This window comes from Cataglyphis hispanica, chromosome 1 (genome assembly GCF_021464435.1).
Source record: "Cataglyphis hispanica isolate Lineage 1 chromosome 1, ULB_Chis1_1.0, whole genome shotgun sequence".
In the NCBI taxonomy this organism is placed as follows: domain Eukaryota; kingdom Metazoa; phylum Arthropoda; class Insecta; order Hymenoptera; family Formicidae; genus Cataglyphis; species Cataglyphis hispanica.
The window spans coordinates 12735771-12763763 of NC_065954.1; the positions used below are offsets into that span (position 1 = coordinate 12735771).

General features: G+C 32.1%; 1 protein-coding gene across 9 annotated transcripts in view; it reads left to right on the forward strand.

Annotated features, from left to right (window-relative positions):
- Positions 1-27993, forward strand: part of LOC126848843 (probable nuclear hormone receptor HR3) — a 97479-nt gene that overhangs the window by 42524 nt on the left and 26962 nt on the right. For 3 of the 9 annotated variants that reach the window (XR_007687322.1, XM_050590130.1, XM_050590357.1), the window contains exon 1: positions 26291-27788. The exons of 4 other annotated variants lie outside the window; for them this stretch is intronic. The gene's annotated coding sequence lies outside the window, so the exon portion shown is untranslated. Of the gene's footprint in view, positions 1-23676; positions 24302-26290; positions 27789-27993 lie in introns of those variants that run through there. 2 more of the 9 variants (XM_050590266.1, XM_050590777.1) reach the window with 2 other exon arrangements.

Here is a 27993-nt window from a genome sequence, read left to right on the forward strand (position 1 = left end):
ACATAATAATAGAGATAGTGCAGGATGTTAAAAATATAATATATATTTTATTGAATATTAGTATAACTAGAGAGTAAGATTCTACACATTTTACTTTATTAACTGTCATCAGTTGTAAATGTCGGTAAAATTGTTCGGTTCAAAGATATATCGATACACGATTATTGTTTTTATCATAGACGTTCAATATTATCACATTAGTAAAAATCTCAATCAGAATAGAAGCGTACGTATGTCGCAATTTATGTTTCCTTTTCTTACTTATATATTCAATATAAAATAAATTTGTTTTGTGTGAAAAGTTAAAGAAAAAAAAAATGTTTAATAAATTAATTAATTTTTTACAAATGCTTTTGTTAAAGCATACAAAAGTGAAGCAGAAGAGAGGATAGACATTTATAATAGTAATATATTAACATAATATATTTATGATACACATATGTAATTAATATGTTAAATATATTTAATTTAATATGCTGTTATTATAATACGTTATAGCATCAATGTATAGGTTGTAATTAATTTATAATTATTACTGTGGCGTGAAGCAATTTTGCAATGAGAATAAATCAGGATTAGCGTGAAAATAAATTTTAATCAAAATGCTTAATTATTATTATATAGATTATTTTTATATATCTTCCTCGAGTGGTATTTTGCCCATGAGATTGATGGAAGATGAGCAAAATGATAAATCTTAAAACAAATCTATATATAGGAGCGCAAATTTGTCAACAGGAGACTCACTCCCGCCAATACGGTATTACCAGCTGGCCTCACACGGGTATTCTTCTTACGGGGTTTTTGCGCAATCCGTTCTTACGTGGGTACTTTCGCTTTGCATAATTCGCTCGGCATCGTGCGTTTCGTATCGAGTATTCGTATTCGGAACGACCGCGAGGCACGATATCGTAGTCACTTCCATATGTTTTTGGACATTTTGTAATAAATATAAATTATCTCTTTTTCTTTTTTCCATTGTGCAAAATGTCAAGCCAAATCTTTTATATCACTACAATAACAATTTTTTATACATAAATGAATAATTAGGACTTTTTTTTCAATCTAATGCTTTTCAAAATACTCTAAATATTGAAGTTATAAATTTAATTTAAAATACTTAAGCAAAATAAAAAAATTTGAAAAAATAACAATTATGAAAAAATGCAAATTATTATTTTCACAAGCATTTTTAACGACATCTTTGTTGAACAATATTAACTCCGTTTTAATCAAGTTAACCTAGTTTTTGTTTCACGGATTTGCAAAAGTAATTCGTATGTCATAGTATCAATATACAAGATAATAATAGACGCATAAATTAAGTAAACATCACTAACGATAGTGCACTGATTTTATAATAAAAACTTTTGAATCATATATATTATATATTGTCACTGATAATTATATTGTATATTGCCAATGGTAATTATATTGACAATAATGCGATTATCTTTATTGAAAGAATATTTTTAATAAGAATGCAAATACATATATGCGTTGTGTAAATGTTTCAAATAATTATAACATATCAGTTAAAATTCTCTCTCTCCACCACCTTTCATTTTTAAGCAGCTTTTCAACGAAAAATTTGATTACCTTACAATTGGCTACTATTTTCTATATTTATAAACATTTAGCATACATATATTAGTTGCATTTCTAAATAATTTTTAAATTTTTATTGTCTGTTAAAAAAAAAATAATATATTTAGAAAGAGAGCTATAAACTATTTTGGTAGTTTGACATTTTACACAGATATTGTAGAGGTATTAAAAAATATACTTTAAATTATTCAAAGTTAATAGCAAATACGGAGAATTTAAAAAAATTCGCAAAAACTGTGCTAAATGAAATTGAAGCTTTTTATAACTTTTAATGTGGAAAATTATTGATAATATTTAATACTATTTTTAAAGATTATTTATAATTTATAACAGAGTATAGAAAAACAATTGTATTGCGCGGTAATATGTATACGTAATATTCTATAGATATTAATTAATGTTTTAATATCGTAATTTAGTAAAATTACTTTTATAATATTACTTTTAATAAATAATAACAAATTATATAATATGAAAGTTTTTTGTCAATTTATTTTAATTGTGATACAATAAAACTTTTGATTATGTTACGTAAAAAATAAATTATATATTATAAAGCTTTATTGTAGAATAATAAATCAAAGGTTTCTAATATTTTTCAAAATTTATTTTAACAAAAAACATTAAAGCATTCAACAAATTAATTCATTTAATCGACATTGATCGTAAAACATAAAAATTATCAATTAATTCGAAAACTTCTTATAAAGATAAATTACAAAAATTATGTTTTTTATTAATATCGCACTGAATTATGATTTAATAATAAATATATATATAGATTTTTCATGATATATACTTTTATTAATCTATATTAAGCATGGAGGTTGCGGAAATCTTATTCGATATTAGATCTATAATCGATATAAATAATTGTTATATTGTGCTTAAATAATTAATTATTTAATACTTATTTATACAACATTACACATGATAAAGTAGCGCAAAGTAAAAATATATTACAACTATAATATAATATATTCTTGCAATATTTTCTATATTTTTAATAGCTTTTATGAAAGGCTTATTAGCGCTTGATATATATTTATTCAGATATTTAAAAAAAATCTTTTTTCTTGACAAGTATCGTAATATTATTTGATTCCTTAAGTGCTTAAGATGATGATGCGCGAAATGAGCAATCGCGGCGAAACGGCCACGGCGTGCATCGATTTCGCAACGAAGAACCTTCGAACCGGTTCGTCCGCTCCGAAAATGCGCGCCACCGTTCACCGCACGAGTGTATCTCACGTGGCCGTAGCTTTCACTTGCGAAAAAATATCCTGGCCGATGCTCGCCGACGACGAAGTCGATCGAAAGTTCGTTGTCGTTGTCATCGATGTCTCACAACGCGTCACGTCGACTTCGTCGAAATAGCGAGAGCGTCCTCCAACTTTTCCCTTTCGCGCGACGTTAGGAATTTCAATCGCGCCATTCGCGAAGGGTTAGACAAACAGATTGATGACAGTTTTATGTGAAATCTGGGACAAGCCCCTTGAGAGCTATAAGTAAGATATTTACATGACTAAAGTGTGGCAATAAGCTATAATAAGTCATAGAAATGCAAAAAAAAAGGAAAGAATGATCAAAGAAAAAGAGATGCAAATGCGAGGAATAGTGGCTATATAATATAAAGCGCTCAAAGCATATAACTTCTTTGGCTACTTTAGAATAGTCTAATAAAAGTAGAAAAAGGCAGACCAATTAAAATTATTATAGAAATGGAGTATTATATTGATTTCTTAATGAAATTATTATAAAGATATTAATAAATAATAATGAAACATTTAATAATTATCACAAAATCATTAAAAACAATAATATTATCATTGTGTATACACATACCTGTATCAAATATTCACATATTATCATTTATCTAAAAATTTTAATCATCTCCTTGACCTGATAATTACACGGAGGCAAATTCGCAATAGTTAATTATATGTGCGTATGTGCGTAAACAAATCATAAGTTAATCTCTCAATCAGAAGGCAGTAAGAAGATAACCCGAAGATATGGATAAAAATGCATTACGAAATAGGCGAAAGGGATAAAATTATTATTAACGGCGAAAAAATAAAGAATGCATTCCTCAGTTGGAAGCTGTTTACAGTGGTTATCTTGCATTGCAAGTAATCGGATGCCTTGTTGCGCTTTATCTCGTAATACGTGGTGATAATTCATCCGCGATGCGAAAGTCAATCGGCGACGCGTGAAGCGGCATTGCTCTCTCTCTCTTTCTCTCTTTCTCTTTCTCTCTTACGATTATTATTTGAAATTGAACACTGTTCTGCTATTAAAATAAATCATGAACTAATTTATTCCTGGAACGGCGCAATGAAATTTATTTCTATACACTGTCGTCGTGCAAAATATCTTCCAAGATCTAAGATCCATCATCCAAAATACAATATTCGTTATGTTCTTATAATTCGATTTACGACGAAATATTTTCTCATTATTTATTTTATGTAAACGCTATTTAATATTTCATTCATATTACATTATATCTGAGTTTTCTTTTAAATTCACACGCGCAAAAGATCTGAGAGATTTATTTTTTAAGATAAATCTGAATAGCTTTTATTTCTCTCATTATATCTAAAAGTATCGTTAATATTGTTGAGGAGAAAATTAAGTAATTTAATTACATTTGCAATTATATAGATAAATAACATAAATAATTATTGTGGGATAATGGAAAATAGAAATAAAGAATGAGTTATCCATAAGTGCAACTGTAGCAACACAGTGACGAGAATTGTTCAACAATTAGCTGTTCTTTTTTCCTATTGCATTATACCATTATCTTTATGTATATTAATATAATTTTATACTTTATTTCATTTATATTTCCATTATTATCTTTATATTCATCCCTATGTCCATGCATCTACAACAACGAGTACAATTAATACTAACACATGTATATAAAACAAGATTAACATATAGATTTACTGTATTACACACACACACACACTACATAATCTTGTATAAAAACTTAATTTAACGTTCATGGAAGTCTGTTGCAGCATAAAATTCATCGCAGTTTCTTTCACCAAACATTTACTTGGAATGAAAAATACATTTAAACACAAGTATACAATTTTGAATTAATACACATGATTAAATATAAAATGAGACGCTTAAATAGGAATACAGACGTATAAACAGATCTAAACAAAAATGAGATGATTTCTCGCGAAATCGCCGATGTAGTGGCCTTACAGTGGCTGCTACTGCAGCTGCGGCTGCAGTTACGGGAGGTAGGTGGTAGTGGTGGTGGTGGTGATAGTGATGGTAGTGGTGGTGGTGGTGGCGACGGAGGAGGACGGAGGAGGAACGGAAGCGTGGGTTCCCAGATCGATAATTGCACGGCCGTGCAACCGACGGGCGCTTCTCGTTGTGTCGACGTCGACGACGACGACGACGACGACGACGACGACGATGCCGACGACGATGCCGCCACCACCACCGCCGTCATCGGCGACGGCGAAACGTCGATATGCTCGCACGTGCATCGTTTCCGCATCGTCCGAAAGCACGAGCGTTTCTCTCCACTGGGAGATAAAAGGTGGGGTAAAGAGGGAAATGAGACGAGCAGGGAGGAGCAGGAGGAGATGTAAAACAATGCTCTACTGCCGTTTTGTAATATCTCCCACTCGTGACGAGAGACGAGGCTTTCCGGCTCGCCGATGCAAACTCTCTGTGTTAATGGAGTGCAAGAATCTCCAGCTCGTGAATAGCGTCGGCTTTTCGTAAATATGATGAAAGGATAAGACAAAGAGAAATGTTGCTGATTTTTAATTCAGCCCTCTGGGAATTGGTACTGATATTATTTTCCTGAAAAAGAATGCTAAATTAAAGAGAGAATTAGAGATTTTTAATAGAGACTACAAACAAATGCTCATTTAGTTTCTATTACAAATCTCTAATTTAATTCTTTACATTTTGTATTAAATATTTTCATCCTTTTAACATTTTTGTTTATATTTAATTTTTGCAACGCATCATCATAAAACAAGCATGTAATATAGCGGGAAAGTTTAGAACTGTACAATCGCATTTGTTTATATACGGTATACTCACAAATATTCGAAATATTTTAAAATTCAGGAATGGCGAAAAAGCAACAATCTGAGTAGCAATCCTCTTACTGGAAATTGTAACTTTATAGCAGTGCAAAAATTTTGCGAAAGCTTGCAATTCACAGAATATGATATGGAACAAGCCCGGTAATGCGCCTTGCGAGACGTGAACGAGTTCAGTGTAGTTTTTACTTCCTGTGCTGTCGTGCGTTGAAAATGTGGGGAATCACTGGTATAATGCGTCGACGAGTCTCGAGATCCTCGAGAAGGAAGTTACGTAGCGAAGTGCATGCGCCTTAGGAGTGAGCGTGGAGCTCCTTAAAGCGAGATATCTCGATATCGCCGCAGCTTTCGACGGGCACTTTTACGTTTGTGTTACGGGACTCTAGCATGATTAGTATTACGCGATCAGGGTGAGTAAAATCTAAGATTATATTAATGAAAACATTTTACGTTATATATTATTTTTTTATGAATTTTTCATCGATCATGAAATACAGAAAAATAGCGGCATTTATTAAAAGGAAGCCAGAGATCTACGCGCGCGCGAATCTTTAGATAATGATATATATGTAATGAAAATATATATGCTTCGCTTGAAATTATTCCGCTAAATGCTCTCATAAATGAAGTCCTCTTGATATCGATTAAGGGTGAAAAAGGGGAGCATAGAAAAGGGAAGATCATCGATCGACTGCACGGTCTCAGCGTGCCACGACGCGATCGGATGTAGGACAACATTGCGAGCATCTTGGCTCGTCGACATCGTTACCGATTTAGATCTATTCGTTCGAACATACCTATGCGAGCGTTGTATCATTAGGCTTGTTAGTAGTGTCCTTGGAACTGATCGTCGATCTATCTCCAGTAGAGCATCGCTAAACCGAGATTGATTGTGCACGGAGTACTTTGCGTGCATAACTTTTTCTTTGGCAGTGTTGCTTTTTTCAGATAGAAAAAAAATGTTAAATAATAGGAAAAGAATATTTTTAAAATGTAGGTGTGTGTGTGTGTGTGTGTGTGTGATTATTAAAAATTATATACGATATAATACAAATTTTGTAAGAATAAGTCATCAATTATTTTTATGAAATTATATTGTAGAAAACAAAATTATTATTTAAATATACATTTAAATTTATAATAATACATAAAATATTAAAAATAGTTTTTTATCATAATTTTTCTGCTAAAAAAACATCAATAACATTATAATCTTAAAAAATTCATCTAAAATAAATTTAAGAGGTTGAGTAAAAAGAAAAAAAGTATGATTTAGCTATAATTTTAAGAGATCAAAAGTTTTCGACTTTTTATTGTGTGATCTTTATATTTAAGGCTTATTTATTAGGACTTATAACTATTTACGAAAAAAGATAAACATGACACAAATTTTTACTAAACAAACATCGGAATTTCTTGGAGAAAATGCTGTTAAAGTTTGATGTAAATCTTACGTAACACACACACACACACACACACACACACACACACACATATACATATACTGCAAGAGGGAGGCACGATCGCTTTTGCAGAGAGGGTTGCCACCGGGACGGTAGAGGGAAGCGGGAGAGGACGGGGAACGGAAGCAGAGCAGGGCAGGGCAGAGCTTTAAATACCCCATAAGATTGAGAAATCGATCGACTTTGTACGTTTACGCGTTTTTGTAGAAATTCTAAAACAAGAAAGATTCTGGAATATATTAAAATAGATAAAATTTGTTTCTCTGCCTGAAATATTATCAATAAATACCGCAATTGTTTAAACAAATATTTACATATACACACAGACTGTCTGAATTTCATAAAAAGTATCTTAGTATCAGAAAGATTTTAAGAACAGTTTGTTTTTTGATAAAATCAAATTTAATTATATTAACGTTAAAATACAGAAAATTGAAATTATTAAAGCTACAATAATAATACAAAAAATATACTTTATATCTCTGCAATGTTTTTATAATTAAATTGCGAGATTCAATTGGAATTATTGAGATACACATATACAACATACAACATGATATATTTATTTATTTACATTAACAAAAATGATATTTCTATATTACATCGCGATTTAATTAAAATGTGTTAAAAATAAAAAAAAAAAACACAAAACACTATATCAAAATGTTTCCAATTTATTTCTAACGAATAGGAAGTTTGTATTCTCTTATATAAATGTTATAACTTTGTTGTTAAAGAGAGGGTTCAATTTCCTAAATCGTTAATACGCACTTTTTATCGCAGCAAAAGTCTGACCAGGGGGGTTGCGCTTTCAACTGTACGACGGATGATGCATGCTTGTAACGGAAGCGCGGAGAGGACGGTGCGGAACGGGGGTTGCGCAGGGTGGAGAAATCGATTCCGGGGAGCGTCGTGTTTACTCAACGTCCGCGTCGCGGCGCATTGTCGTTGCGATTTCGTGCTCGAGCACGCCAACTTCGTATTTTTCAAGCCTGCGTACCTGTGTTGCACGCGCCACAAAGGGCGACAATAGAATAGAAGCAGAATAGGATAGATATTATATATATATATATATATATATATATATATATATATATATATATATGACTTTTCATTGAGATATTTCATACAGGAACTTAGAAAAAATTATATGCGTATACAGAAAAAATATAAAAGTGATAAATATAAATGTTTTTGGGTACTAAAAGATAAAAAGAGGAATAAAACTTAAAATGTAATATAAAACACAGAATGTTAACTTTATATTCTCTAATTACATTTGCTATTTATATATTAATAAAAAATAAAAACATGTAATATATTACATAAAATTAAATATCCAGACAACACAATTATATTAAAATAGTAAAAATTTAAAATTGAAATAATAATTATAAAATATTTTTAGTTAATATTAAATGATTCAAAAATTAAAAAAAAAAGAAAAATTAATCATGTATTATATATTAATATGTTTCTCTAATACATAAGAAAAGCAAAAATACGAATAGAATATAAATCTCTTGGCATAAATGTGATAAAATTAATTTAATAAATAAAAAATTTTGAGAAGAAGTAATTTATTTTTGATGAAATATCTGTTTAAAGATTTCAAATGTAAGCGCGCACACACACACAACAGAGATAGAGAAAAAAGATGGAGACAAGAATAAGTGAATGGTAGAGGGGATTGAGAGAAAGACTGCTGATTTATGTAATCGCATCCTGCGTGAATATGATAGTCGGATCTCGTCCCGGCGCTTATTTACGTATAAACTACGCAACGTGACTGTCTTTTTTTATCGGGGCCGTAACAGAGGTGTTGCGTAGCAAGGGGACTTTAAACGGTACTATAAAAAAAAACAAGAAGGAGAGAGAACTCGCGATCGTTATCCCGTTGTTACTGTCGTTAAGCTCCTACCAATAATTATAGCGATTAGAGCGAGAGCACCGCTTGACGGACCATTGATCTTTCCGAAGGTAATTCCCATTCTCAAGTGATATTATATCATTGCGTCTTCACGACTGATGCTGGATGTTCAATGTTATAATACAAATCATTCTGAAAACGAAATAGTTTAGAATTTCAACATGATCATTATGATAATTCAAATCATATGGAATGTAGCTTCATATTTCTGACTTTCAATAGATTTTTGGAACTTAAAAAATATTTAAAAAAAAAAAAAGAAAGAGGCTTTATTAATTGCAAATTTTTCGAAAATCTGAAGCTACCTCGGCATTGTTTTAAAGAAAATTTGAAAAATTAAAATCAAGCTTGAATAATTTAAATAACAATATGCTTTGAGATCTTTGATTGTGTCACAGCTTTTTAACAGTCAACATTAGATCAATACTGTGAAACGAGAACGGTCGTTCTATAACTCGGAGGTGAAAGAACGAATATCCTATATACGTGCATGTTCAACATTTCCTGCCTTCTGCTTGCAAGTTATAGAATAGCATCGATTGTTCTCAAATGTCTTGATAATTGAGATATTCTCATTTTTTTAAATATCTATGGTTAACAGAAAGCATAATTCTTGTGTTTTCTATTAACTATGTGCTCAAGTAGAATTTTTTCAAAGAATCTATCAAGAATGTAATTTTTATTTTGCTTTTTTTATGTATAAAGAGCAAATAATGCAATATATCGAAAAAAAAAATCTATCACAGAAAAATTAAATTAGATAAATGAAAATAATTATTATCGTCTGATGAAGGATAGAGATAGAGCAACTAAACGGAGAATAGTTAGTGCAGCGTAATACCTATCGCATAATTCCACCGCTATACCACAATGACACCTGCCATTTTCGCCTTCGGCTACGTGCAAGAATATTTCGCAACCTAGCGCGACTCGGGATTTCCTTCGTCGATTTGCGCGCGAGTAAAGAAATAAAGTAAGGAGACATATTCTGCTAAACCTAATTATTCGAATGATAATTCTTTCTACTTGAAAATCAAATCATTATTCGAATAATAAATTTGAAGCTTTTAAATATATTATAGTTGTCATTATAATGCAATTGTTTTATATGCTAATATAACACTCATAGAGCAATATCGAGCCAAAACTTATAGAAGGATTAGTAATATATATATACATACATACATATTTATCTCAATACTCGCATATTGAAATAAGTAATGTATTTTTATTTATATAATATTGTTTTGCGTTGTTATTTGTGAAGATTACACATTGCACGATGATATTTCTCCATTTTTAAATTAATATTATTGTACGCTACAAAACTACATCAACTATTGCCTCGAAATCACATACATTGGAAAAAATACATCTAGAATAAACGCAAATTAAATTTGCTTACAAAAAACATATACTGTATAAAAATATTTTATTTAATATTTTATTAAATATTAATTTCATATTTTATTGATACAAAAACTTTACATTTTATATTTTATTTATACAAAAATTATATATTTGTCATACATTTTTTATATAAAAAATATGATTTTATATTTTTTTTTTGTAATCTTGTATGTTTTTTTTCACTTATGTTTTTTTTGTTATATATTACATGTAATACACTCCGCGCGTCCTTTTATAGTATAAAAGAAACTATATAAAATTCATGAAGTTCACAAAATTCACATTTCAATACAATGTAAATTTTAGGCTTTATTTGACAATTGTAAGCGGCGCAAAACAATAGCAATGAAAAAGACATTATATCTCAATAACAATAATATCGCAGCTTTCGCTGTGTTATACAGCCGCCGGCGACGGTTCGATACAAAATCGAACGTTGTTGCGAGGAGGAGAGAATCGAGAACCACTGCGCGAGCAGCCTTGGCTGAAGTTGTCGAACCCGCGACCCAGTTACACGCTCGCGCCAACACACACGCGCGTCTCACCCACACCTCTCGAAGGTGCATGCACTGTGCAGTGCGCGCCGATGCGCGCACGCTGCAGCTCCCCTCGCAAGTGCCCCCTCGCTCTACGTACCCCCTGCCGTCTCGCCGCTTCGCTCGCGCTCTCGCGTCGTCCCCCTTTCCGCCTATCTCTTCTCTCCTCACACGCACCGCACACGCATACGCGGCGTCATCGCCGTCATCGACTTTCCTCCGAGATTTTCGGCCCTCTCCTCCGTATCCGTAGCCGACTGACGCCCCGCGTCGCGTCAGTGAGACTACCAAAAAGGTGCATCGCACCATCGGGACTGATAATGGAAATCGCGACGCAGGTCCTCGCGCGGCATCGGTTTCATATTTCGAAGTACGTGCGAACCACGCGCATTCGATCGCAATTATGTATGCAGTTTTATGCAGTATGGTTTTCATAATCTTAACTCTAAGAGAAATATTTATATACTCTGACATATTTTTACTTTTATTATAATATCATAAAATTATTTATAAATTGTAAATTTTAATTTATTTACATAAGATATAATTATTTTATGAGAATATAAGTAATTAACATGAATATTAAATTTATTAGAGATTGGAGTGGAGAAAGAAAGTTTTTTTGTTCTTATTAATATTTTAATAAATTTTATTTAAAAATTAACTATCACACGTGCTTTTTAATATTGGATCTTTATAAATTCAGGGCCTCAAGACTTGGCTTGATATTTTCAGATAATAAAAAGTTTCTGTATCATCACTCTAATGTTTCGTTATTGTTCGCTGGATGAAAAACTTAAAAGGAAAAACCGTTCTCCTTTAGATAGGCATATCGATGTTACTGATAATTCCATATCTATCTAAGCGTAGTTAAGTGTACCTCTCTCTCTCATATTTTTTCAAGGAATTCTTATATCCTTTCTCTAGAAAACATGTTTAATCTGTAAAAGTTGGAATTGCTAGAGAACATTCTCATATGTTTTAATATCTGCATATATCGTACATGTTTATTACTGTTACACAATAAAAGTTATTCTTTTCTCAAAAATTCTCTCTCTTAATAAAGATACAAGAAATAATAGATATTTTTTCATATTTGTTACTGCTAATAAATTATCTCTCTTTTCCTCTATTTTTGCATAATAATGTTCTCTCTACGATTTAATATCAAAAATTGAGTTTGCAAATAAATACACGATACATAATATCCTACAAAAAAATATCCTATAAAATCTTATACAATTTTTATAGTATTTTAAAAATGATAAAATTTTGTTGATTTTTTGTGTACTATTTACAATTAGATTACTGAATTCTGTTTACATCGTATCTCTTTCTTTCTTTCTTTTCTAATATTCTACAATTATTAAACATTTATTAAATATATATATATATATATATATATATATATATATATATATATATACATCTATAAAGTTTTTTTTTTATTTTGACAAATAAATTAATATTAATGTTACGATATTAATTATCCTATAGAAAGAAATATATTTGGAAAATGTATATATATATGTGTGTGTACACGTATTTATCTAAAATTTTATTATTATGCTTTTTATAATATATAAATGAAATCCACACACACATATAAAACTGCATCTATGATGTAATATCAAAAATCCTATTAAAGAAAATAAAAACCCGTTAGCGTATTATTAAGTACAAATGAACATTGTGTAACACGATTTCTAGTATAATATTAAAAAGTTAACGCCGTGCGCGCTCTTCGGAATATAAAATACCTCACTCTGCTTTTTTAACTTCGTGGTTAACCTACATTCTACGGGTAACGAGGGCGTCTACCAATATTAAAGTACATTTATTCGTATACTTCATATCGATCGTGAGTTTCGATCGATTTCTCATACGGGATATCTTTACAGAAACGTTGCAATGTATCATTTTCGAATAAATTTATCTTCGAAATTTATTCTCGTATTTAACATACGCTATCTCACTAAAGTAGCTCGAAGTAAGATATTAAATGTCAAAATGTTATGAAATTTTTACAGAAATTTCTCGCAAAACTGTAATAATTGTACTCATCAAATTCTTTTTTATATAAATAATGCATATTAAAATTTTTATTTTTGAAAACTATTTATATTATAAGTGTAACATCATTGATTTATGCTTCATCTCGTATAAAATATAGCTCGGTTTTATATTTATCATTGTAAAAATTGAAATTAAATATTTTACAATGATAAATTCTATTAAAGAAAAAAATTAAAAAAAAAACTATTAAATTGAAATTTAATTACCATTTGTACATCCCATACAAACTAAACTTGAGCTAAACGTTTATGATACCTTTTTAATATAATGATGTTTAATCTCATGACCAACTTTTTAAAAATTTTTTGATAAAAATTATCAATTTCTGACAGATGATGTTTCAAAAATGTAATTACAATGTAATCATTCACATTTACAATGTTGATCATTTAATACTCGTTTTTATTGCTCGTTTGCAATATCAGGCCTAACAAGAAAAGTGTTTGAAGTAGTAATGCATATCACATCGCTGTTAAAGACATTCGAGTGATCGACCAATTACAACATCGATTACACATGCACACCTATGCATTTAGACGTAATGCATAGGCCCTGTCATCGCTGCTTTCCGATCATTATATATCACTATATATTCTTGCACAAAATTATAGCGATTATTCGATGTTGAAGAAATCATCGCATAGAAATATTCTTAATTTTTTTAGCTCCTTATAATTTTTTTAAACATAAATTATTTATTTAAAAAATGAATTAAATAGCAAAATTTGGCAAAAAAAATGTTCTCTCAATTTGTTCTCAGTTACATGAATGATGCCTATATTTATATCATATTATTATTATTACTTACGCAACTTACGAAAATTTGACTTTGCGCACCGCAATTTTAATGAACAAAAGTTTATTTTTCTTATACCTTTAACATCTACAAAAAATTTTTGATCGCCTAAGTGAGAAACTGCGCAAGAATATATATAAACATGGAGAGATATGTGTATTAATTGTTCTCTATCTACAAAGTTATTAATAAATAATAATAAAAAAATTCATAGGAACGCATATTCAATCCGGAAGTTTTTTCACATGCCGAATTCTTTGATGCGACTGACGTAGAACGTGAGAGTTCGCGTGGGTGGATGCAGGTATGTAGGTACGTGAGAGACGACGTAGGCGAAGCGTTGCATTGCCGCCACGTAATATTTAATCGCGCATTTCACCCGCGCATGATGAATCTTTGTATTGCGAAGAAGGCGATGATCCATTAGCGATTCAAATTGAACCTGATTTATCAGAATGATCTAACATTTAGGTATTAGTACTTTATAACAATTAAAGATTTACGATGCATCTAAAGAGAGTATTCATATAATCTACAGCGCATACCAAAGAACATATAATAAATTAATTTTTATAAAATCTAAAACTCTCTCTCAACAAAACAGGATATTAAAATCAAATTGACAAGAAATCAGAAATTTTGTTAGAAGTTTACAAAAGAATATTGATTTATCAGAATTTTTTTATTGAAATCTACCTTCCCCTTTTCTCTTTTTCTATCGCTCTTTTTTATCTATAAATTTTATTTCTGGATCATTCATAATCTTTTCTCGCGAGCTTGAAACGGTTGATTGAAAATACCGGAACATCGCATGTTTAATAAAATCCCATACGTATGCCACACGCACAACACATATACATACGTGTCGCTCGCTGCCAACTATTACCGACATAGCCGACGACGCTCGTACCTCGTTATTGCGCACGAAATCGCGATGCGAATGCGAAATCGTCGAGGACTGTTCCGTGAACACGCGCTCTTCGCAGAACCCAAAGTCGCGTTTTGCTCGAGGCTGCGACGATGCGGCGGCCGTCATTGCGACACGAGTGGAGTACGAAGTTATAATCCGGCACGGTGTAAAAAGGGGAAAACGTATTCTCCGAGGGGACGGAAACGCGAAACGCGCTTCTCGCGTTACGCAATCCTCGGTCGAGCAACGACTTATTATGTCTTTTTCTACCAGACGCCGAGCAGATTTAGAATGATCGGTCTTGTTACTACACTTGTTCTTTCTTTTTCTGAATTGTAGGATGATTCAATCGCAGATTTTGTAACATATTCTGTAGAATACATCTCAGTTACGTATTTTCTTGCATAAAGATGTAGTTTTCAATTTTTTAAATCCTTTGTTTAACTTATATTTGTTTGTATCTTGCAAGTTAGCCTCTTTGTTATCATAGCTTATTTTATGCATAATAAAGCACAGAAAAGTAAAATTACAAAATATTGCAAATTTAACATTAACAATAGACAGTTACTATATAAATATTCGGGTACTGTTTGTAATGTGAATAATAATATAAAATTAAAATCTGTATTTTTTTCATATTATTTTTTATTATTATACGTTAAATTTTTATATTATTTACATGCCTTTAACATTTCTTATATTATGACAAATTTATTGTATTTCCGAGAATAATATTGTTCCAAAAACTGGCTATATTTTATCAGAGAGAAGTTATTTTTTTATTTTTATTTCAATCCAGCACAGATTCATTAAGGATCATTGAGCACATGAAAACAACGCCGGGAGGTAGCCGGGGGAAAAATAAATTTTTCTTGATTGTATTTAATGAAAAATAATGTTCATCTTTTTTTGGGAACGGACAAAGAGAAAGAGCGCAATTTTTGTTAATTTAATCTTTTCATAATGAGGCTAAATTATGCGTGAGTACTCTAATTTATTTTAATGTAATATAATTTGCCAATGATAATAGAACGGACAGCTCTTTGACGGCATAATTCACCTGCTTTTGCTCATGTACATATACATGTAATATGTATTCAAATATCCCGATTGTGTGTCCAATATTAAGTGCACGTGGGTCGCAAGCATGTGGATGCGGGCGTGCTTTCTAAATTTCACTGCGCACGTCTCGCGCGTCAATCGCTTGTGTTATCGTGAAAACCAAAACAACTCCAGAATCGCATAAAAAAAAACAAAACAAAAAGCTTGCAATCAATGAACACTCTTTTAACATATTTCGCATATAGGACATTCCAATAAAAATCTATATCTTAGTATTAAATGATATTTTAAGATATAAATATTTTTTTTTGTTTTACATTCAGAATAAGATAAGAATAAACCCTATACAGAATCAAAATATGTATTATTTTAAATTGAAAATAAACTTGAATACAAAATAAATTATTAATTAAAGATTTTTATATGAAAAATTATTAAATTTTATTTAATCTTAAAAATATTTAATGTTAAAGATAATAAAAATAGAAAAAAATTTTTCTAAGAAAAAAATTTGTTGGAAAAGATGGCTCAAAATTTATTAATGAATGTCACTTTATTATCATTACACAATTTGCCTAAGATAGCTTGTATATATTTTCTAAGGTATATTTTTGAAGGTTCATTAAGTCGACGCAATGTTCGATTTTATCTAACAAAATAATACTGCATAGTAAATCAAAATAATAAAAAATTATCTTTTTCTTTGCAAAAAATCTAAGGATGCAACGATACGTAAGAAGATTACGTTCGAGTCCTTGACACACATAAAAGAAATCGTTGCAAAAGGGTGGAGCGCAAAAAGGCTTTTCACGTCGCGTTTGGCGATTCGATCGAAGTCGGAGAACGTGAAGTTCTCCGTAAAATCGCACAGATGATAGACCTTGGAGAATTCCGTGGTGCAGAACGCGAAAAGGGGCGCAAAATCAGTAAAACACAGCGAGAAAATTTATGGATTATTTCATAATTTAATGCGTTATATAGTTTATATGTTAGAACATTAACATTATAGAGAGTTGTTATACTTTTCCTAAAAAAAAGAAAATATTTTTTGTTCTTTAATTTTATTAAAAATACAAAAGAGCAATATCGTCGATAAAAACTTTGGAGAAATTCAAAAAACATTAACTATGCTACTATATATGAAACAAGAGTAAAAATACATTTATATATACATGGAAAATTTTTACTTTATTCTTATGCAGAAAATTAAATAATCATTTCTCTCTTTCTACATTTCTTTCTCTAGATTTGTTTTTAAAGAAAAAACAGCTTGTGCAAAAAAATGCAACTTTAATCAATACAGTCGACAAATATTTGTTCGTATAAGTATATCAAAAAATAATAAGAATAGCGCAAATAATAATAAATAAAATAAAGCATACTGATTTGATATGATAATACCATTCGCCACGTAAATGCCTTTCTAAATTCGGGATTTAAATATTTACCGAATTAACATATCGTCTATGAAATCAGCTTACATATTAAATGTTATTTATAATTATATAGCGAGACAGTATATATCTCTCTCTTATAAACAAAATTATATATGCGTTTTTTTGCTGCAAAATTGAAATGTGAAATAATTATAATCAATTAATATCCGTTAGTTTCAACGACAACCGGATAGAGTATTTAAAAAAGTATCACGTTATTATACGACAAATGATTGGCATACACATTGCAAAGATTATGATTATGATAAAATTATAAATATTAATATCTTTGTCCTAGATTCGAAAGTGGCGTTAATATACATGTTTCGTATCGAAGGGATTAATTTGCTATAAAAAAAAAAATCTTTGAAGGAAAAGAACGCGCAACGAGAAGCGCAAAAGAACGAACGTTCGCGCATCGCCGTCCACGCGGCGAGTAGTGACGGCCAGCAGTAGTAACGGCGATGTGGGTCAGCCGCGGGGCGGCCGCGCGGGGCCCCCTAAGGGGGGCCGCCGAGGATCGACGAGAACGGCCGAGCGGCAATCACGTTGCGCGCATCTGGGTCAGCGGCGTAACGGCGCAGGCGTGATGCAGACTCCCGGTCGTTCACCGTTGACCAAGTTACTAACCTTCCGACACCCGGTCGCCGCTCGGTTCTCCTCGTATTGACCGCCGGAAAAACGTTGACTTTTCGCACGCGCGGATGAGAGTACGCGGGAGGGGGAGGAGGGAGAGGGGAGGGTGGAGGGAAAGAAGTGGACATCGCACGCTTCTATACGTCCGCTTAACGCGACCTGTGCGTGCATCTTGCTCTTTCTGTCTTTCTCTCTTTCTTTCGCTTTTTCCGTTCTTCTACTTGCCTACCTTACAATGAACCTCCTTTTCCACACTTATATCCGGCAGTTGTTAAAAATAGATTTCGGGATCGGTTTTCCCTTTCGTCAGCTGTAATATTCTTCTTTGATATTCTAAAGAGATACTATTTGATGTATGTAATAATAAAAATGAAAATGTCTTGCTATTTATGTAAAAGAAAAAGATTAATATTTCCATTTCTTTCGCGAGTTTAAAATGAATTCGTGATTTCGAAGGCGCGTGTGTCATTGTTCTGATCTGCAATCGAAGTGAGATTTCATCGACATTGAATTGTTACGTCTCGATACCCACCAATGACTCGTTGCATGATTCGTACTGTCTTTATTCGTCGAATGCATGACGATGAAGAATGCAACGCAATGACACAAAACACGTGTATCGTATCATTGTGTACAATAAAACCCTGTCATTAACGTGAGAAATACATCATAAATCTCAAATGATATATACTTTTCACATAAAAGAATCATTCTTCATTCAATCAGCCAAACTTAACGAAATCTTAAACTTATATGACATGATTTTTATCATTTTCTTATTTATAATTCTGAAAAAACTTAAAAATTAAAAATTAATCATTTATCATCATCTTAAAAATTAATCATTAAAAAATATAAAAAATATCTATTATTTTGATAGACAATAACTGACTTTATAGATGATGGATTTTAAATAAATATTTAACAATTGGTTTCAATAATGTCTGTTTAAAAAATCTTAAATAAATAATGAAAAAATAAAGATTATTATTTTATTGCAATTTAAGATTGGGCATAAGCAATGTTATATAAAATCGCTAAAGACAAAATTCTCTTGATAAGCTATTTTTCTGACCAGTATTTTGAAAATGCACTTTTAGAAAAATTCTTCTCTTATATAATCTCTCAATGTTTTTATAAATAATATTTATAATATCAATTAGAATAATGTTTCTTAGAAGAATTTTCATTAAGAATATAGAACGCTTATAGAATCAGGTTTATATGTCAAACTTTCAATTATATTAAATTCTAAAATTGCGAAATCTAATTCTGCAGAAATCGAAATTGAATTGAAGTTATATTATCTTGTTCTCTTGAAGAAGGGGCTTGAATTTTATATATCCATTTCCTGACTATATAGTATGGCTATCGCAATAGGGCGATGAGAGTACACATAAAGAACAATAGGTACCTATGATGGAATTATGAAATATGTCTTCCTCATTGCACGAGGAGTGGATAATATGAAACTGTATTGCGTCGATATACGCCGTCGAAGCAACCGTCGTCTAAAACCGCGAACCGAGTTGTCAATGAGTGCGACGTGGACGTACGCGTTATTACAGTATAGTATAGTGAAGCCACGTTCGTCACTATTAAATTCGTGCTACGATTTGCCTCGCTTTTTAATTGGCTTTTGTTTTATTTGTTTTTACTAACATGGAAGTTTTTTTCCAGTCCAATCTCCCTTCGCAAATTGTCTATGATTTGTGTATGTATGTGTCGTACAAATAATTTACCACATCGTATAAGATTTTATTTAATTATGTTTTTTATTTTTTAAAATACACTCTTGTCGGATAATTTTTTTTATCTATATATATATGTTTTTTAAATTTTGAAAATTAATGTAGATTTATTTAAAGACAGAATATAATTTAAGAAATTTAATGTGCGTGATGATCGTGCGTATCTTAAAGATTTTGAATATTTTTTAAATTTAAAAATACACTCACGGGATATAGAATGCAGGTTTTATTATATCAATAAAGATTTACATAACCCATGATCTGAAAAGTAAGGTCTCTGTCGCGCTGGAAATGCTCCGAATCAACGACCGATATAATCAAAGTCTTAGTAGAGAACGAAATGCCAAAAAGTAAAGGTCAACGTTCCGCAGATGACGACGCACTCAGTATAACACAAATCTAACGCAGCCGTCTTGGGTATTGAGATGCGGCAAGAGCTTCACGATTGCAATAAAGCGAAATTCCATTCATATTTTCATATTTATGATTCTTGAAAACTTTATTATATATTTAATAAGTTGTTACAAAAGTAATTATTATCATTTCGCGGTTTTCTAATGGATGAAAAGAAACAAAAATCAATAGAACATTCTAAGAATGTATCGATGCCCAAAGAGTTATACAGAACATCTTTTATTTATTTTTTTTATTTTGTATTCCGAGATATACATATACATTTATTATTTTGGATATTAAAGTACATCTTCATCGTTGATATATTTAATATTATAGATAGACTGATTGTGCGTGCAGAGTATTCTCCAGGAAGCTGAGTGAAAATAGATTTGCAATATACGTCCGGACGCATTCATAACGCGGTGCTGTTTAGACGCGCGTTTCACTACACAGTGTTATAAGCAATAGCTATTCGCGTCTCGCGCGGCCCAAATCCGTAGATCATTTCGAATGCCGGACGATCTTGGCAGAGAACGATCTTTCGATCGGTCGGCTCTGGCCCGCCGTTTACGTGCATGTGACTATTCGTGTCGCAAGCATTACCACATCTGGGACCCCTCTTAAGGAAACTGTAACAGGTCATTTTTGTCCCCGACCGGGCAAGAAAAAGAGAGATAGATAGATAGATAGATAAATAGAGAGAAGAGAGAAATTGAAAGAAATTGTGCTCCCTGTGTAAGACTCGTCCATTATCGCTTACATCTCTCATAAAAAAAGCGTAAAATCGAGAGTTACATAATTCTTTAAAGATCAGTTATTTTGTACATTAATCGGCAACGAGATTTTGGGCGGAACTGTTCGTGGAATAATATTAACTCTTTGTTTTTCTCTTTATTTATATCCGTAATGTTTCTCGTAAAATGTGATCTGAATTTTCATTTTCTATGAATAATGAAAAAAAGTGGTTTTTTGGAAAAAAAAATTGTATTCTCTATTAATAAAATTTTAGTAACATCAAAAAATATGTTTATCAAATATTTAAAATAAAATGATGTTAATATATAATAAATATTTTGCGATCTATGCATAATACATAAAAATTGATTGAGATAATATTATTTTATCTTATTTTATTATTTAAAGAAATAAAGATGGGAAGTTTAAAAATGATTCTCGAATCATTTAAAAGATTAAACATAATCATCAATTATTACAATGCTGTGAAATTTAATTTTAATCATTGTATGAATTATTAGAGAGACTTACCCCAAGAATATATATAATCTTTATTATGGACTCTGTCACAGTATTTACTATTTACAGTTCTTGGTAGTTTTGTTTTTTAATATACAGAAATATTTTATAGAGAAATTATATTCTCTCTCTCTCTCTCTCTCTCTCTCTCTTTTCTATTTCTCTTTTCTATTCAAAAAATAAAACGCGTATTATTGAGTTTATAACTGATCTCGTTGTAATAATCAATTCGCGCATATATAATCAAGATAATTGGAAAGTATAATAGTCATTTATTATTACATTTATTTAATGAATGTGTATGCATAATTTTATAGACGTCATTTAACTTTATATCTGTCACATTACTTTTTAAGTTCTTATTTGACAAATTAATAAACGATGAATCTCGAAATTACAATATTCGCAAATGTAGGTCATTTTATGAAAAGCTTTAATTTAATTCTTGAATCTCAAAATCAAATCAATATTTAAAATCTAAATTTAGCTATAATAATTTATTGACGATCATCGTTTATCGTTATAACATCGAAATATTTTTGCAAACATTATGTATGCGTACAAAATACTCGAAGAAGTTACTCCCATTAACAAGTCTCGCAACAATTTATTTTGAACAAAAATGTTTCCGATTGATTTAACGCCTTTCTTAAGAAAGCTTTTTTTCTAGGGTGATATTATATTACGATTATCGATTTCAGTCGTTAATAAAAATTGTAATATAATTCTTGTTTAGGTTTAATTTAAACTCATCGTATTAATTATGCCACCGTAATTTGAGAGATGTAACTAAAACATTTGGATTTTAATATCAAAAGCTATAATATGTCATTTTTGGTATGCATAAATTTGTTTTTTTTTTAATGATTTAATTTTAAATCTCTAATGTCGCTATTACAAGACTTACAGACATTTACCACGCTTGATTTCTTGCGTTATAGTACGATTCCTAGAGTGCGATTCATGGAACCAGTGCATGGTCGTAGCGAGTGCAACGTGAATCTCGATCCGAATGTAGGTCAGAACGCAAAGCAATTGAAAATTCGGTATGAAAGTATCTGTGCGACAGAAAAAGTACATTTATTTATACATTATCATCCTTTAAGAATATATTTTTTAATGTATAATCTGAATATTATTGTTAATTTATAGTAAAAACAAAAGATATTAATAATAATTTCTAATATTCGCAGAATAAGAAAACTCAAGTGAACATTATGATATAAAAGTTAATAAAATACTGACATTAAAATGAGAACAAACAATAAAATGTGAGATATATGGTTAAAAATTTTTATTTTAATTTCTTGAACTTAATCCATCTAAAAAAGATTCAAAGTTATAGGAGAGTAACATAACTTACAAATTAATTACAGAAATAAATTACTTTATTATAATTACTGTTAGTCATATGATCTCTTAAATTAAAGTTTGACGTGACATCGCATAAATTAATTGTAATGAAAAAAAACGCATAGTAATATGAGAGAATATATTTCATGCAGCAGTATATCAGTAATTAATTTTCTCCATCACGTTATCATATAAATGCATTTAGAATTTGATATGAAAAAGCATGACGATTATTATACTCATGTTGCCAATACAATAACGTTCGACAAAAAAGTAGCATTATCTTCTGACGTAGAGCATCAATTATCATTGCGATGTTATCAATAAATATTCGAAATTGATATTTAGAAGAAGCTTTTTTTCAATCAGATGAGATATAATGATATTAATAAATCGTTTTTTATTGCACTAGTAATCGTTTTATAATATCAATATTGTATTCTGTGATTAATAATGATGATTTATCCGAATGTTATAACGCGTTCAGATGGCTTTCCAAGATATTTAGTTTTTTTTTATTGAAATTTACTTAGTTTTTACAATTTCTATCTAAATTTTCATTTGTGTTTAACGATTTCATATCAAGCTCATATTACATCATTTTTGGATTATAACGAAATAATAACCTGATATTGGTATATCAGAATCCATATATCCTGCTATATAGTACTGTAGTCGAATTTTCATAAATGATTACATTACAAACTAGGTCTTTCATTAATAGTCAAAAAAATAGAAATATTAAAATACAAATTGATATATAAGAATTTAAAACCTTTATACTTTATTCAGATTTTAAAAGAGAATAAAGGGAAAACACAAGGAATTTTTGGATTTAACTAATTCTTTTATTATTATTTTTAATGTGATATTGAAATGTTTTCGATCCATCTAAAATCAAACATTTAATTTATAGATTACATTCATAATACTTATGAATTGAGGTAAAGTGAAGATATATTCAAATGTAATGTGCACATAAATTATGTAGGCACTTTCTTTTTCTTTTTCTCTTTTTCTCTCTCTCTCTATTTGATAACCATTTGAAATTTATATTTTCCTGCAAAAGGGTATCAAAAGAAATCGTATCCTTTAGTGTGATCAATTTCTACGCTTATTATTTCATATTTCTACATTCTCTTCTATTTTATCGTTGAAATGGGTTAACAGTTTAGTCATCACGATCTGCGTCGTTGAAATCTCGGCGTATCGCCTACGATCGTTCGCCAAACAATGCGCGTCGCTCGTACGACGGATAATAGCCCGAGAAAGTCGTTGAACCTCGCGAGCTTTCCGAGATGACGCGCGCGAGCGTATTGCTATACCGCGGTTACAGCATTACGTGCGGACTTGGCACGAATTACGCGTTCGACGTTTATTATACCGCTCAGAAGAAACGCCTGTCTTAAAGTTCGTCGTCTCGGAGCCGGTCAGAAGTGACGTCAGCCTGCGTGTCGCGTGAATGCGAGTGAACGAGCGGCGATGTTAACCCTTTGCACTCACTCGGTCTACATTACGTTCGAATCGTTACGCATTCAGTCTGAAAAATGGTTACATCTTGTGTTATAGTGACTCAACATTTGTGTAAATTAGGTATGGCGGAATCGACACAAGTTATTAATTGCAATGATTATTTGGGTAATTAGCGCGCATCTCGTGCGTTGATGAAATTACAGTTATACGCTCATCGCGTACATAACATCAGAACTTTCTTTTTAAATTTAGTATAGACTATATACCGTTAATGTTTACAATTCTATTTATATTGATGATATCAAACATTAAAAAAATATATAATACCAGGAATCGATGATGACAAGAATTTTGGTATTAGAAGATTTGTATTAATAATCTGTGGTATGCATGCGCACTATTAAAATCTTTATTACGATAACAAGATTTCATGGTATTAAAAATCTACGATGAAAAATAGATTTTTAGATTTGCTTTGGATCGATTCAAATTAATCTATAATAATGCGCGAAAAATGTATGATTGCAAAATATTCCAATTAATGAACAACAAATTTAATGATAATCACTATCTCGCCTGTTTCCTAAACAACAAGCAATGTAAATAAACGAATCAGTACACGCATCAGCCACTGAGGCACATCTTGTTATCAAAAACTGGCTTATCTACTTTATCCACGGTATCGCACAATCTTACATGTTAAATTCCATGGCACAAAGGCGGACCGACGACAACGATGACAACGACAACGACAATGACGACGCGTTGCAACCGCCGACTCGCGCGCATGCATATCGTCGTCGCGCGAATATTTATTTGCGAAATGTATTTATAGAGTATTACGCGGCGCAGGTTGGCAACCTCGTGTGCACGGTTATGCAATAAATGAGCGAAGGAGCGAAAGGGACACGGCGAGGGGGAGAGTGGAGGAAATCACTCAGAGTGAGCGGCGAGTGCGAGAAGGGAGAGGACAGGGAGGCGAGCGAGGACAATGGGGAACGATGAAGTAGGGGAGAGAACAGCGGAGAGGGAACGAAGAGAGAAGGAAGGAGTAAAATGGCGTGGAAAGAACGACGCACGGTTGGGAGGTGGAGGGGATGAAACCGGCGCGGTTCGTTAAAGAATAGAGAGAGAGAGAGAGAGAGAGAGAGTCGGATAATGAAGGAAAAATGAAAGGAAAGAGGAGAATGGTTGCATACAATGATAGAGTACCGAATAAGGGATGGAACCACAGTGTGAATGTAAGCAGAAAAGGACGAAGGACCATATAATGATGTCAGAAGGAAAATAGTGTAATATATGAGAGAGGAGAATTTTTTCTGTAGATAAAATTCATGAGATGCTACTAGTTTATGAAATGCCAGAATACAGGCGGCGTAGGAGGATCAGCTGTGCGTGTGTCATTGGATGAAGTACATTTAATATTTTTTTTTTAATATATATATATATACATATATATTATTGATAAAAGAATATTACATTTGATATTCGTGTGTAAACATGATGATCATTGATAAGATGATTAGTTAAACAATATTAAACATACAAAATTTTTTTATTAAAAAATTTTTATTTATCATCTCTCTCTCTCTCTCATATGTTGCTCGATTCTAAACGTTAAACATTTTGACAAGAAAATAAAAAACTAAATTCTTTCTTTATTTACAGTTTCATATCATCGAATCAAAAATTTAAGTCAATAATCATGAACTTTTATCATTATGAAATTGATTTAAAAAAATCTTAAAAAAAAAGAAAATCTTTATATTCTCATCCCTTGTTTTGACGAGGAAATCGCTCGTTCTCAAAAAACGAGAATCGCGTCTTCTATATCCCCGCCACAAAATCCCCAAAATTACGCGAGCCGCGTTTCCGATGCGGGAAACACGATACGCGCATGCATTTAGGTAGCACGCCAGTGACCTTAACAAGGCGCGCTAATAAAGCAAACGCGTCGCACGAGTCGAGATCAGAAAGCGCGCGCTGCACGCTCGTAATCCGGCCGGCGCGGCTTTCGGTCCTCTCCGACGCGAATCGGCTGTCGGCGACAACGTTCGGTAGTCTCCGCGGGGGCGGTGGGGGCCGTTTTGCTGTCAAAAGGGAGGGAGATGGTGTCAGATGGAAAGAGGGGAGGAGGGAGTAAAGGGTGAGGCACTCGGCCATCATCAGCGGAGGCGCGTAGTTCAGTGACCCTCCGCATCGTCGCGTGAAGAAGGGGGGCGCGGGGAGTTCTGACATATTGTGAGATGCCAGCCCGCTAACGCCGGTCCCCGAAAAACATCTCTCTCCGTCTCTCTCCCTCTCTCTCTATCTTGCTCTCGCTCTTTCTTTGCTTCACGCTCGTTCTGTCTCAGTCTTTTCTACTGATATTTTCTCTTTCTCTCTTCTATCCGTGACGTGCGGGCGTACACGCACTCTCTCTCTCTCTCTCTCTCTCTCTCTCTCTCTCTCTCTCTCTTTCTTTCTCATTCACTCCTTCGTCGACACGTTACTACCGCCGCGGCTCGTCAAAATCCCCGAAATATTCATACCGCCAGTCGTGAACTTTCCGCGAGTTTTTCCGGTGCGCGAGCGTGAGCGAAGAGGTCGGTGTTCTCTTCGCAAGAGACAGATACAAGTGAGAAAGAGAAAGAGAGAGGACGCAGTCGCGTCGCGTGCACGATTTTTCGCTCGCGCGATCATATACACTCTGGGTGTCTCCCCGAAATTCTGAATCGACTGAAAAAATCTGATTGCGGCCGCGAGTGTTTCGATACCGTGCTATACGCGTGTTAATACATTATATATGTACATGAACAAATTCTTGCTCTCCTTCACTCTTCCAGAGCTCGTCCTCCACCGTTTGCTTCATCTTCCTATTCATCATTGCATCAGTTTCTCCGTAACATTCTCCGGGATTTCCTCTTCTCCTTCAAACACGCGAGCATTGAACGAAAGTACACTGTGTTCCTCCGTTTGTCCAAGTAGAGAATTTCTCATCTGATCAATGAAAATCGATTCGCGAAAATATTCATAATATTGTTTAATATTTTTTTCATTTTTTGTCAACTTCGTGTTCTCTATTCGCTCATCACATAAAAATCGCGAATACGCGCAAGTGGTGTGTGTATGGCTGTTGCGTACGCGTGTCATGCGAAACGTATGTGAGGTAGTGTAATCGAATTGTGCGACTAGAAGATCTCGAGGTGAAAAATACTACGAAGAAGAACGCGTGTGCACGCATGTATATGCGTGATTCCATACTTTTCTGTCGCGCTTGCGCGCTATCCTCGTCGCGCGATTGCACTTTGGACGAAAGATTGTTCATCTCTACAGGGACAAGATTTGAAGAAAAATCAAATTTCATTTTGCAATGGGAAGTTTATGTCCAACATTATTGACGAACTCTATGCTCACGTGAAATTGTTTATATTTCTTCTATCAATGTGGAATAATGTGGCATTGTTTATTGTTTATATTTCTTCTATCAATGTGGCACAATGTAGTATAAATTCTATGGGAATTGCTATGAGAATTTCATCTTCAAGAGAAATCTAAATCAACGATTATGCATCGCAGTTGAGCATTACGATCTGAAACATCTTTCGAAAATGACCCTTGCATAATAGTTTTATTCGAGAAATTATTAAAAAATATAATAATACATATACACACACACACACACAATTCCAAAATGTATTTTCCAAAATGTTTTCGAGGAGAAGTTATATATAATCCATAGGAAATATTTATTTATTGTAAACATACTTAGCACTATATTGCATCTCTTGGATCTTTAACTCGGTTGAATAAAGCTTATTATGACAAAGATA